The following is a 14,057-nucleotide window of genomic DNA, read 5'->3' as shown; positions in this document are numbered from 1 at the left end:
TCCAGTAAACTCAGTGATCAAACATATCGGAGCTAGGGGTAGTTCCGAAAAGAACTTGATTTTGAAATAAAACGTTGCGATGTAGGTACCACAGTAGTATCCGCTAGCTTAGCATCGGCAAGGTATTGAAAAGAATATGGGATCTCAAGGAAGAAATTGTTATGGTCCTAGAAGGAGATTAACAGTGATCTTGTCACTAATAATTCTAGTAAGTGTAATAGATAAGCTTCATGTTTTTTCATCGGAAGTATTACATATGACATGTATGTGCATGTTAAATCTTTTCAAACAAAGCCTTCCCATTTCTCTAGGAAAGCAAGTGAAAGCAAGTGAAAACAGGTTTTGTCATTTTTCTTTTCTGAAAGGAGAAACTATTTCATGTGAAATGGTTGAAAAATTTAAGACTTATTTGAATTCCTTGATTGTAGAATTCGAAAGCTAAATTTCAGACGTCAAGAACTGAATCAGTTTTCAATACACTCATCTTACAATTTAGTGCATGGGCTAGAGGACATGACTCCAAGCGAATTATTAGCTTAAAGAGAAGTTCCATTCATTTATTCCGCGGGAGTTTTAAGGGTATCAGAAGCTGTATTTCCACATTTTAAAAAACTTTGCTTCTATACACATTATTTTTGTGCACATACATCTGTGAACAAGCTTTTATTTCTGTTTGAAAATAAATAAGGGTAGGATGCTGAATTTCTGTAATTTGAAAACCGTCACGAAGATACCAATCAGTAAGCTAGTTCCACAGTTCTGGAACATTATGCACGAGAGTAAACAGTTAAACACTTCAAAGTAAGTATTTATTGTATATTTGTAGTGAAATGATGTGATGTAAAATTAAAAGAAAAAATTAGTTGGAATTCCTCAACTGCAAGTGTAAAAAATGAAATATAAATATTCAATACAGTATAAATGTGAATTAAAAAAGATTATACACAGTTAGATAGCGTATGTTTCTAAGTTGTAAGTACAATATATATAAATATATGCGGCCACCCGTTCCAAAACTCCAAAACATTTTTCATTGCGGTCCTCGATAGGAACATGTTGCCCACCCTGGTATGACCCAAAGTTTCCTTCTCCTTATTTCACACTTTACCTTTTTTCTTGACCTTTATTTTGTATTTAAAACAATTTGGCAACAAGTAAAAAGTAATATAAAACATTTTTACTTAAAAATTGCCAATTTTAAAAAATTATCTCTAGTATAGCGCAAATTTCATGCTAATAGCATTCTCAGAACGCTATGATCCAATCTCATTTTGTGGACCAGTGGGAAGGGGGTATCTGGGAGAAGGTTTTTCCGTTCTCTCTATAGGAGCTCAGTAAACGCAACTCAGCTAGAGTCTGGTGTCGAGCCTCGATCCCCATTGCTAGGTAGCCAAGCCATGTTCAAGCGTACTCTGCCTCTCTGCCACACACCCCACACACATTTACATTCATATATCTCAATACTTTATTATTTATTTCCACTTTTCTAAGTCAAACACAATATATTCTTTTACCACTAATTAATTAATTATTAGGTTAATTTTTTGATTTTGTATAATTTTGATGGATTCGTATTATGTTAGAACAATGAATAATTGTGCAAAGTCTCAATCTGAACCGAAAACGGGAAGTGTGTGAAATAAAGTGTGTAAAATAAAGTGTGTGAAATAAAGTGTTTGAAATAAAGTGTGAGAAATAAAATGTATGAAATAAAGTGTGAGAAATAAAGTGTGAGAAATAACGTGTGAGAAATAAAATGTGAGAAATAAAGTGTGAGAAATAAAGTGTGTGAAATAAAGTGTGAGAAATAAAATGTGAGAAATAACGTGTGAGAAATAAAGTGTGTGAAATAAAGTGTGAGAAATAAAATTTGAGAAATAAAGTGTGAGAAATAACGTGGTGGCAAAATGGTTAATCGCTTGGCTTATAAACCTGGGGCCCTGGGTTCGAATCTCGGTGAAGACTGGGATTTTGAATTTCGTGATTTTTAGTTCGCCCCTGAGTCCACCCAGCTCTAATTGGTACCTAACTTAAGTTTGAAGTTGGGGAAAGTAAAGGCGGTTGGTCGTTGTGTTGGCCACATAACACCGTACTTGTTAACCGTTGACCATAGAAACAGATAACCTTATCATCATCTGCACCATAGATCGCAAGATCTGAAAAGAAAACTACTTTTTTCTTTACTTTAACATGCTGCAACCTATAAAACAATCTCGGCTCACGTTTTTAAATTGATAAGATGAAAAAATGTAATGTTTTTGACGTCCTACATGTAGACGTGCGTAAAAGTAATTCCAGAAAATAGGCTAACTTGAACTTATGTTCTAAAACAAAACTATACACTCTAAGAAGACTTAATGTGTTCTTTACAGTAATATATAGCATGATCGTGACAATATCACACTATCAATAGAACACACTTTTTTACAAACAAGATATACTTTCACAAACATATCGATCTACTTGATTATAAAACACATTTGTGCCTTTAGGCAGCCAAAATCACTGTTTTAAGGACCGTGAAAGAGTTGACCATTTGTAAGTTTTAACATCGCTTCTAATTTTAAGAAGTCTATATGTGATTGATTTTTTTTTTTAATGTGTCAAATGAATGAATTCTTTAAACAGATTCACTTAAAGAATGTTGGTGGAAACTCGAGATATTGAAATACATCTTAAGTAAACAGTTGAATGAGAAAGTATGAAAGCTTGCTAGAAAGTGTATACGTTCGAATCACAATTTGTTGTCCTGCTCTTGTAGGCTGTCCTCATTGCTTAACGGGGAAAGTAGAATCAGAAATACAAAATACTTTATTTTCCAATAATGAACATATAAGACATATAATTAGCAATCTCAGACTTTGGGATCTATAGAGAAAGTTGATCTGTTTTTATGTCCGATGGTGTCCGATGGTGTTATGTGACGAGCGTCACGACCAACAGCCTTTACTTTCCCGATTGTCAGGTTCCATTAGCGTTGCAAGGACTCAGTCTTCATCGCGATTCAAACTTTAGACCCCTCGGTTTGGAAGCCAAGCGCCTTACCACTCAGCCAGTACGCCTCTAATATTTCTCTTGTTTTACAAACTTGTCAGATATACACTGATTCATACTGACGTCAGCGTGAATAAATTTAACAGATTATATAGCACGTTTTTTCTTTGTCAATGTCAGCAATTTTGACATTCAGGTGCTGTCTAATCAATAAATTAACTGGTGGCACCAGTGGCTGTAAACGTTTATTCTTAGCCCTACATTGGACATGAACTTATGACATCTATGCACACGTTCAGTGAAATTAATTCAATGCCTTTTAAAATCTGTAGACTCGAGACTATATATTGCACAACACACACAAACTTATCTAATATATATATATATAGAGAGAGAGATATAAGTCCTAGTGTTAAAGAGAACCAGACGTAATTGAAATTTGACTCGAGAATCCTCGTATTGGAAGCCAAGTGACTGACATTCAGGCAACACTACCCCTGTCAATCAATATTCAAAATAGTTTTGTTTGCTTTAATAGAATCAGCTTTATAAATAGCGCACGTCACCGTGTAATGTACATGAAACTGACAGTCTCAACCCATACTGACTATGATTAAAGTTACTTAATTAAATATAAGGATTTGCAGTGGTTTAGTGGTAAAGCCCTTTGTTTTCGATTAGGGGTCCCAGGTTCAAATCCTGGTAAAGACTAGGATTTTTATTTTTGGGATCCTTGGGCGCCTCTGAGTCCACCCAGCTATAATGGGTACCTGACATTAGTTGGGGAAAAGTAAAGGAGGTTGGTCGTTGCGCTGGCCTCATGACACCTTCGTTAACCGTGGGCCACAGAAACAGCATGTGCCTTATAGAACGCAAGGTCTGAAAGGGGCACTTTACCTTTTACTTTTAGTCAAATATAGGTTAAACTGAAAAGTCGGTAAAGTGGAGAGTAGACACAGGGGAATATAACTCCTTTGTCGATTAATGTAACTCGAATTACCTACTCTTCTCGGCACATTTCTTATGTCCTAATTGGGGAAAAAGAAAAAAAAAAGTCTAACTATCATAAACTTTTCATTTAGGACATATGGTGTAATGGTCATCTGTTTCTGTATCCCACCGACGGTTAACGAGGGTGTCCTGTGGACAGCAGAACGACCAACCGCTTTATTTTTCCTCAACTAATTTCAGGTACCCGTTAGAGACGCTCATAGATTCTGAGATTAAGAATCCTATTCTTTACCAGGACTCGAGTTCATGACCTCAAGTCCGGAAGCCAAACGCTTTACCACCTCAACTCCCAGACGCGTAATAAATAATCAAAATGTATGTAGAAACTCGAGACCTCTTGTTTTGGAACCTTTGGTTGATGTAAACAAAAATAACATACATAGATATTCACCAGTCACATAAATCTTTTTAATATAACTTAAATCCCTCTTCAGAAATAAAGCTGCGATAGATTTTGGGCACATGTCTTTCTATTTGATCTCTTACGTAAGATATTTCGGGAAGAATAATGTCAATAATTATATGATCCAGAAAAAAAAAGAAAAAAAAAAAAAGGGTAAAGATTTTGGGTCTTTTGTAAGTAGTAAGACCCATTGAAATGACATCACTTGTACTGAGAAAACATTTGTGCTAACACTTACATCAAGAATATCTCACAGCTCATTAACAATGTTCTTGACTATGTATTCCAATGTCAAAGTCGTTGCATTTTGTTCTAGACTGTTCATGAATTTAAGCTGTTTAAAAACGCGAAAGCATGCCTAAAGACATTCTAAAGACTCCTGGAAAACTTCCATGACCCAACATGCTTGACTGCTTCTGAGAATAATCTGACGTTAATGGCTTACATTGCCTAGCTTACACTTTTCTTCCTGTTTTTTTTTTTAATCTTGCTGGTGCGTTAGGAAATGGAACTTAAGATATAAACTAATTATAATATTTTTGTTAATTTTTTAAATAAAATATATGCTCATAAACTTCTACCAATTTTCAAGCAAGAGAAAGTTTTGAACTTACTTTCAGATATCAACACTGTCAGGTGCCTCTTTACGGCTCGTTGATTTAGGGGAAGGCATAAGTTCTTTGAACTCTCAGGTTCCCCCACCTCGACAGTAGAAGCCAAAACAAAGATTTATGGCCTTTAGAACTATGGCTTGCTGAACATCGGATACATGTCATTCAATACATGTCATTCAACTGAACAACCATTGTTCAACGTGTACAATATTTATAGCAACGATAAATAAACTTACATGATTTAACAACAAGCATATACGTTTAACAATTTAATGATTGTATGAATATTATGACATGAATGATGAATAAAGTTCAATAGTATTTCAAAGCAAATACAAACCACACATATTATGCAGATGAAATATAGCACACCTTAAGCTCGGTGACATAATTCAATCAGGGCCCGCGAAGCCCACACACAAACATTTACAATGCCATGAATGCACGGACCACACCAAAACAAATCAGGCTGACTATAACAGAGTCCCAAGCCTGCGTCCCTAAACAAGAAAATACGCATTCCTTAAGACCGCCAGTCACAATATTATATAAATAACGATTTCAAAACTACCCCGCCAAGACTAACGCCTAATACTTTAACTTACCTAACACTGGGGGAGACAACACCAGAGAGAAATTCCAATCAAAGATCCGCCATCAGCACAACCACAACGTTGGCAAAGAAGCAATGACATCAACAAAGCGGGACCTTAGGAACTAGAGCTCACAAATCATTATGGTGAACAAAAAAGACATCACACAAGAAGCAACTCTAGATGCGCAGGACAGCCGCATAGAAATGAAACACATAGACCGCTAGGTCTCTCCTACGTATTAAAAAGTACATTTCAAATTTATCGATGACATGGTAAGACGTGTATGTGTGTGTGTGTGTGTAATAGCCAGGCTTATCGAATAGAAAGATTACGTAAGCAGGGAAGGGATTTGTGGGGTGAAATAGCAATGGCTCATGTAGACAACCTGTCAGAGACAATACACGTAAAAGACTTGCCACCTGTATGAAAGGTTTTATGTACAACATTAACGCGAATTTTAAATGTTTATGTCTGTGTAAACATTTTTTTCTTTAGTATATACACCTTAGAGAATAGAACGGGTTTCTTGAATCAGCCATGGTATTATTAAATACATTTTAAAATTAATTAATAGTTACTATTATTAAGCTAGCTTTCAGTTAAATTTTTTTAGACATTGATAATGAGGATATGGCTTATTCATATTTAATTAATCTAATGGATAGAGACTCAAAGAGTTGTAGTCTTTAATTCCACTCATACATATTGTTACTATAGCAATATCTGCATTTTAATTTGCTGTTTTTGTTTGTTTGTTTTACATCACAACATTGAACCCAGACGCTAGTAAAGATAAATCCATAATATGGATACTATAGGAACTTTGAATAAATGGAAATATGAATGATGACTCTTGTTAAATTTAGGTCAGGCAGTGAGACTAGAAGTAGCTACCGCAGTCAACGTAAAAAGGTTTTGTTTTTTTATAAATTTTTAAATTTTAAATCACTTTTATATATGGCTTACGTCATTTTCACTACCTTTGGGACAAAACCAATCCTAATAGCATTAATAAGATATACCTTGAGTCTTTTTTCTTTCTTTCGAAATAGAGAAAAAGAAAGAGCGAGGAATAAGGTACTCTGTAATACGGTTAAAATATGTGATCTTGATAGTATAGTACGGATAAAAATTTAGATCTTTTTTGTCTTTCGCTACTTTCAAAACTGACGAAATTTAGAAAGGGTGTGAGATACAACAAGAATAAATAAAACCAAATTGATATGTAGACTTAATGTAGACTTAATGTAGACTTAATGTAGACTTAATGTAGACTTAATGTAGACTTAATGTAGACTTAATGTAGACTTAATGTAGACTTAATGTAGACTTAATGTAGACTTAATGTAGACTTAATGAAGAGAATACAATTCCAAAATAAATGTCGAAAAGTGAACAGAGAATGTGACATTTAGTTTGGACCGTCGGGAAATGCAAAAAAAAAAAAAATGAAAATCAATTAAAACTAAACAAATAAAAAGGTGTATTAGTTCGGGGTGGAAGTATAATTTAGATTGAATTGAGTAGCCGAAGAAAATTCAAACGAAGTACTTACTTTTTGTTTTTAGCAAGGGGGAGGAGGAGCGGATAATTGAAAGTACTAATAAACTAAACGGGCCCAAAATAAGAGGGCGTGTGTGTCGGGGATGCATAATGAGACTGGTCTTTCCAGATCATTTCAAAATTCTATGTCAAAGAAACTACGATGCCCAGGTTGAAATAAAAAGTAAGGGTTCCAGAGAGCGAAAGAGAGAAAGAGAGATACAGAGAAGAAAATAGAGAGCGGGCGGTCAAATTTTATTGTAACAGATACACTAATTCACGGGCTAAAAAAATTCTGTACGGTTGATCGTTAAAATGTGGCCCGTTTATTAAACTAATTGTAAACAAAATAGGAGGCGGTGACCCTGAAGCCTAGAAACCAATCAACAGGTGTAGCCGGTGTGTACTTCTAGTATCTCTATATTTCTCATAGAACAAGTGTTTTAAATTTCAGTAGCGCAAAATTATTTAATATTAACCTATTATTGTTTGTTTTGTATCCGTCACATGGTGAGATTATCTGAATTGTTTCTCGTGGTTACGTACACATACAAGAGTTACGTTCCTTTCTTAATACTTACTGTTGTCTCTTTAAAATAATACTTTAGTATAATGATCCCAATTATAGTCATGCAGTTTTTAGTCGTATTATGCCTGGATGATGGATACTACATTAAGCTATTGGCATAGCAACCAAGTCGCGAAGAAGTTCATATAGGGATATAGTGTATTCGAAACTCTGAACCAAAAGAACACAATAGGGTTTGTTGGACTAGTCCGTTTCGTTTCTTTGATTAAAAAGTATTGGGCCGGAAGTCGCTTTTTTCCCTATATATCTTTGCATTTTTCAGTTCTCAATTTAAATTAAACTGACATTATTATGCTATAATTTTAAGTGTACCTGATAGAGAAAAAACTTCTGCACAAAAATACGGGTAGTTGGGATATAACCTGATAGAGGCTTTAAAAAGAAAAGACCTGAAACTAGCGCGTGAAACTACACATTTACAGTACTTTATTTGATGAGTATTTTACCCAAGATCTGTGTTGTTGTTTTAGGGCTAGCTTATTTCATGTACCCGGCATTTTCCGATACACAATTTCATAAAAAAAATAATTGTTGAAAAAAATTGTAGTGATTTTAAACTTTAAATGATTACTTAAAAAGGTGTTACTCTAATCAATTTTGAATATTATTTTGTTATGAATGTCACTGTTTATTTTGTGTCTGTTCTAGTTTCTTAAATTTTTCTTAAGTGTTCTAGTTTCTTAAATTTTTCTTGAGTAAAGGGGTCGGTTTTTTTCCTAATGGGTATACCTGATTTCTCCAAGCAGCCTTTGTAAAATATTGGTCCTAAATAATGCTATGTTTATAAACGAAAAATCGCATGGCTGCATTATGATGAATGTAGGTGTTAGTTCAATATATTTTATATTACAGGTAACTATAAAAAACCGCATAAATAGACGTAAGTTTATTTTTTTTCTGTTAGATAAAGTCATATGGCAAATTTTTGTTTATATCCTAATTCTAAAAAGGAATAATAATAGAATTATACAGTAAAAATAATCACTAAGTTTTTCTTTTAATAGTTTTGAAAGTCTAATTGAGTTTGTGTTTTTGCAGATGTACACAAGCTACACTATGAGTCAGTCCATCTCTTCTAATTGTTTAGAAATGAGAGTAAAAATGTAGGCTTCGATATTTTTAGCCTGAATTTAAGAAGTTACAAACTTCAAACAACTAATATATTGCCTCTTCCATAAAAATTTGTACTTAAAAAAATAAATGTATCCAATGCTCGAAATCCTACTTGTATACTTAGGCCCTATTTAAATCGATCCGGTATCAATGTATTAAGTAGCAATAACCCCGCGAAAAAAATTAAATGAAAGAAGATTGAGATATACATATATTTTTGTGATGGTACGCACTGGTACGGGGTACCGGCACCTTTTTTCAATGTCGGGAAAAATGATTACTTTTCTTGTAATTCAATGTTATTTGTTAATTTATTATTAGTTGAAAGTTAGGCAATCTATCACTGAGTACCGAAGCCTCTTTTTTATTTTTACAAAAAAAAAAAAAAGCACTTTATATACTTTCAGCCGACATGCCGTATTATTAAAAACACCTCTATGTGAACTTCTCAATCATCTAGAGTCTTAGACAGTCATTATTTTAGACTAGATTTAAGTAGAGTTTAGACCTAGATTTAGTAGGCCTATTATTATAAAAAAAATAAATAAATAATCAGTCATTATAGACATCTTTCTCAATTTTATTATTAGGTCTAGGCATCAGGGGCGTAACTAGGGATTTGGGGGCCCGGGGGGATTGACCTCTTTGGGGGCCCCTTGCATTTTGACATTCGACATATGACATGAGATAATGTACTCAAAAATATATAAGCCCCAAATCAAATTGGTTCAGTATATCAGTAAACCTAACAAAAAGTAATCATCAAGACTCTTTTAATGAATAATACCGTTGTTTATTAGTTAAATAATGCACAAGTGACAAATCTAAATTGATATCGCTTCACGCCGTGCATTCTGTGCAGCAAAGACATCTATAACATCAACTACATCGATACTTTCTAGTATTTGTGACTTCACTGACATTAAAACCATGATAAGCCTTTCTTGCGTCATTGTGCTCCTGAGATACTTTTTGATGAGCTTGAGCTTTGAGGATGATCTCTCACATGACGTAATGGAAGTGGCCTGAGTTAGCGGTATTCGGAGGAGGTTGCAAAGTCTGAGCACACGTTATTCCCATATGAAGCCTGTTTCCTCAATATGTCTATTGGTGATTGTATTACTGGTTTGTTGATGAAAAGTGCTCGTGCATCAAAGACATCATTGAAAAAGCTATTTTCCATTTATTTCATCATACAAACAGGAAAAGTAGCACAGTTTGTCACAAGCGTGTCTTCTAACAGGTGTCTTGGTTCAAGAAGAAACCCAAAGGTATCCATTTTCTTTCCAGCCTTTGGAATCTGCCCTTCATCTCCATATGAAATCTGTCCAGCACTTCTGTCGCAACACGTTTGAATTGCAGTTGTATTGACAGTCCTACATTAGAACTCAACTTCCCATCAAGTCTTTTCTTTCATATGGTTGTTTTGATTACAGGGAATCCATTGTATTCACTACTTTCTTTTGCTTTTTCGATGAATTGGGTTTTTGTCAGTTTCTCATCATTTTGCAGAAAGCATGAAAGGGTACTAATTTCTTCAGCAGATTCCCGTATATGCAGTCCAGACTTTTGTAGTTTCTTCCGAACTATATTAATTGGGCACAGGAGCTTTGACCAGAATTCAAGATAGGCAAAAAATTCGTAATTTTCCACTGCATGAAGAAGATTCTGTGCTAAGATTATATGGCATTACGTCATTGTTGGTTGTTTATGTTTTGTGCAAAAGCAAAAGGATTCAGAGTATACAAAAGTGGGAAAGATCCATATCTCGTTATGCTCGAGTATAGAAATACTCCGATAAGTGGACTGCCGTATTCACCATCACAACTGCTGACGAGTAGAAGACTCAGGGAATCATTCCAACTGATCACAAACTATTGAAACCATTGGTAGCTGAAAATGCAGACATTACTCAACGAACGACAGATGAAAAGCTAAGTGAAATACGATGCAAAAGCAAGACTACCTAAAGATTATTCTGTCGGAGAGTTCGTCTAGGTCAAACATGGCAGAAAGCAGTTGCCATAAAAAAAAAATTCAACACCCAGATCTTACATCATAAAGACAAACAATGGAATAACATACAGAAGAAATCAACGCTTTTTAAATAAGAGTTTCGATGAAGACATCTCTGGGTACTATGATATCGATGAAGACATCTCTGGGTACTATGATACCGATGAAGACAATGAACTGCAAACTGTTGCTACAAACGAAACAGACAGTTATAGACCAACGTCTAGAGAACTTGTTCAGTCAAGACAACCAGAAGTGGACGAATTGTTAAAGTTCGCAGTGGGCGCCGCGCTTTCATAGGCCCCGCGCTAATTCCAAGTGTACATTATTAAATTAAACAATTATAACGTATATAAAATAACAGGGTTTTCGCGACCTCCTGGTTTTTCAGGGCCTCCAGGAAATCTCACGAAAAGGCAAAATATACGATAAAGTCCTGAACTTTTTTTGAATTTATTCAAATCTCCTGAAGAATAGACGAAATTGACGTTTTGGGGTGCCAATAAATAAAAAGTGGCATTGCGAGCTTTCATTTGATAAAAATTTATTGTAAAGACGAAAGTAGGCCTATTTTCTAATTCATAAAATAATAATTTTGACATTATGCTTATCCCTACCCAAACTAGGCCCCGCGCGATCTGTTTCGCATAGGGCCCCGCAAATGCTAGGGCCGGCCCTGCTAGTAGATATCACTATTAAAAACTTTAAAAGGAAGGGTGTGATAATAACTTCAATAGGAAGGATGTATTAATATTATATGATATTACGTCATTATTTTTTGTTTATGTTTTGTGCGAAAGCAAAAGGATTAGATCATTAGATGTAAATAAAAAGAGAGAGTTTCCATTGGATTGAGGAAAGATGAATAAAGGGGTAATAACTCGAGTGTGAAGTTTAATTCTGAAATTATAGACGCCAAACCCGAGTAATGAACAATTTTAGCATTGTTAAGAATAACTTTTAGTTAAACTCGATTCTGTAAATTTTGCTTCAAGGTTAATTAGTGTAGCCATATAATACTCGCCATTTAGATTTATTATTAGTAAAGGTAACAAGATACCTGGAATTCGCTGTATATCATGCAGTTTTATTCGTGGCAACAACGTTTAAAATGCAAGAGTAATACCATGTTATAAAAACTGATCTCTGCGGCAAAAATATTTTAAAAATATCTAGGTTTAGTCATTGTGATAAATTTAATCCATAAATGTTGATTAAAAAAAGACACCCGTTGACACTATTTGTCAATCAAATATATTAATTTATGTATTTACAAATAAATTTCGGACACCCATTTGGGGGCCCCCCCTAGGTGGGGGCCCGGGGGGATTTTAAAATTCTCCCCCCCATCCCCCCCCCTTAGTTACGCCACTGCTAGGCATTAAAAAGTAAATCTATTAATAAACTATAATAGATCTAAATCTAAGTACTAACTTATTAAATAAGTCATTATAAGTAGAAGTATTATAATGAATATTGTATAGATCTAGATTGACTAAATTATAGATAGATCTATAGATAGATCTCTAGTTTAGTAGATTAAGTATAGAGTATAGTAAACGTACGACACTATTATTAGATCTATTGTATGTCTTATGTCTATATCTAATAATCTAATAATTAAAAAACTTTAGTCTTTATTAATATCTAGACTTTTTTCTAATAAAAACTGACTATAGGTATAGCATAGGCTAGACTAGTCTCAAGATAGAATCTATACTATTACTAGATCAAGTCGATTTTTATTTATAGATCTAGACTAGAATTAGATTATAGATCTAAATATACTAATGGAGATATGATATGAGGTGTTAGCTAATATCATTGCACAAGAAACAAACCTGGGTTTTTCTAAACTCTAATACTTGGTATGTAATAGTAAAACAGCACCTACCTAAATAAATCGTAACTAGCAATCAAAAACCTATATTTATTGTAGTATATATAGGTCTGTGGTTGTATTTTATATAGCCTTCGTAACTTCTTCTATGAAAATTGGGCTATTCGCGTCTGACACATATATAATTATTATGTTCAGCAACAAACCCTATTAGAAGTAAACCGAAGGAGTGAATGTAAAAAAAAAAATATGTAAATTGAGCTACTAAAACAGTTAATCGTCCCAAAACAATTTTTTAAAAAATCAAAACATTTGCTTCTATACATACATGACAAGTTATATCAAGATTGGTCAAATGGTTTAGATTTTTATTTGGAACATACATACATACATACATACATACATACATACATACACATACATACATACACATACATACATACACATACATACATACATACATACATACATACATACATACATACACACACATACACACACATACATACACATACATACATACATACATACATACATACATACATACATACACACACATACATACACACACATACATACATACATACATACATACATACATACATACATACACACACATACATACATACATACATACATACATACATACATACATACATACATACATACATACATACATACATACATACATACACACACATACATACATACACATACATACATACATACATACATACATAAATACATACATACACACACATACATACATACACACACATACATACATACATACATACATACATACATACATACATACATACATACATACATACATACATACATACATGCATACAACAAACACCTTACTTTTTTATTTATATTACATATTTATTTCTGGATGCTAATAATACGACATATATTGAAACAATAACAAATTGTATTTAACTAAATCTCCCAACAGTGTTCCAAGGAACCTTAGTGTTCTGCGAGGCCTGAATAAGTATTCCACGAAATACTGCATTAAGTAATAATTTAAAAAAAACAGTAACCAAGAACTAGTGTAATTTAGTAGTGGAAATCTTTTAAAAGATGAGAAAGATTAGAATACTTATGATCATGCCGCTGAGAACTTATCTCCTGACGGCCTGTAGAAGGTTCTATTGTGCGTTGACGTAGTATTATACTATTACACATGAGTCTGGTTAGTATGTCGCGAATGTTGTAGAATGCTGGGTTCGTGCTTCCTGGAGTCACACGTGACAGACACAGACATTACAGATTGACTCAAGTTTTATTTGGCAGACAAATATGTTTATTTAATGACGATAATAACAATACT

General features: G+C 33.8%; 1 protein-coding gene across 19 annotated transcripts in view; it reads right to left on the bottom strand.

The window, feature by feature from the left end:
• The window catches only part of LOC106061590 (uncharacterized), a 51,454-nt gene that overhangs the window by 37,018 nt on the left and 379 nt on the right, over positions 1 to 14,057 (bottom strand). Inside the window, exons 1-3 of one of the 19 annotated variants that reach the window (XM_056039935.1) lie at positions 5,628 to 6,093; positions 5,395 to 5,522; positions 5,023 to 5,162 (exon numbers count right to left, since the gene is read on the bottom strand). The exons of 3 other annotated variants lie outside the window; for them this stretch is intronic. The gene's annotated coding sequence lies outside the window, so the exon portion shown is untranslated. Of the gene's footprint in view, positions 1 to 4,646; positions 4,976 to 5,022; positions 5,203 to 5,394; positions 5,523 to 5,627; positions 6,098 to 14,057 lie in introns of those variants that run through there. 15 more of the 19 variants (XM_056039938.1, XM_056039939.1, XM_056039934.1 and 12 more) reach the window with 15 other exon arrangements.

Source organism: Biomphalaria glabrata, chromosome 9 (genome assembly GCF_947242115.1).
Source record: "Biomphalaria glabrata chromosome 9, xgBioGlab47.1, whole genome shotgun sequence".
NCBI lineage: Eukaryota > Metazoa > Mollusca > Gastropoda > Planorbidae > Biomphalaria > Biomphalaria glabrata.
This window is presented reverse-complemented; position numbering and strand designations above follow the sequence as displayed.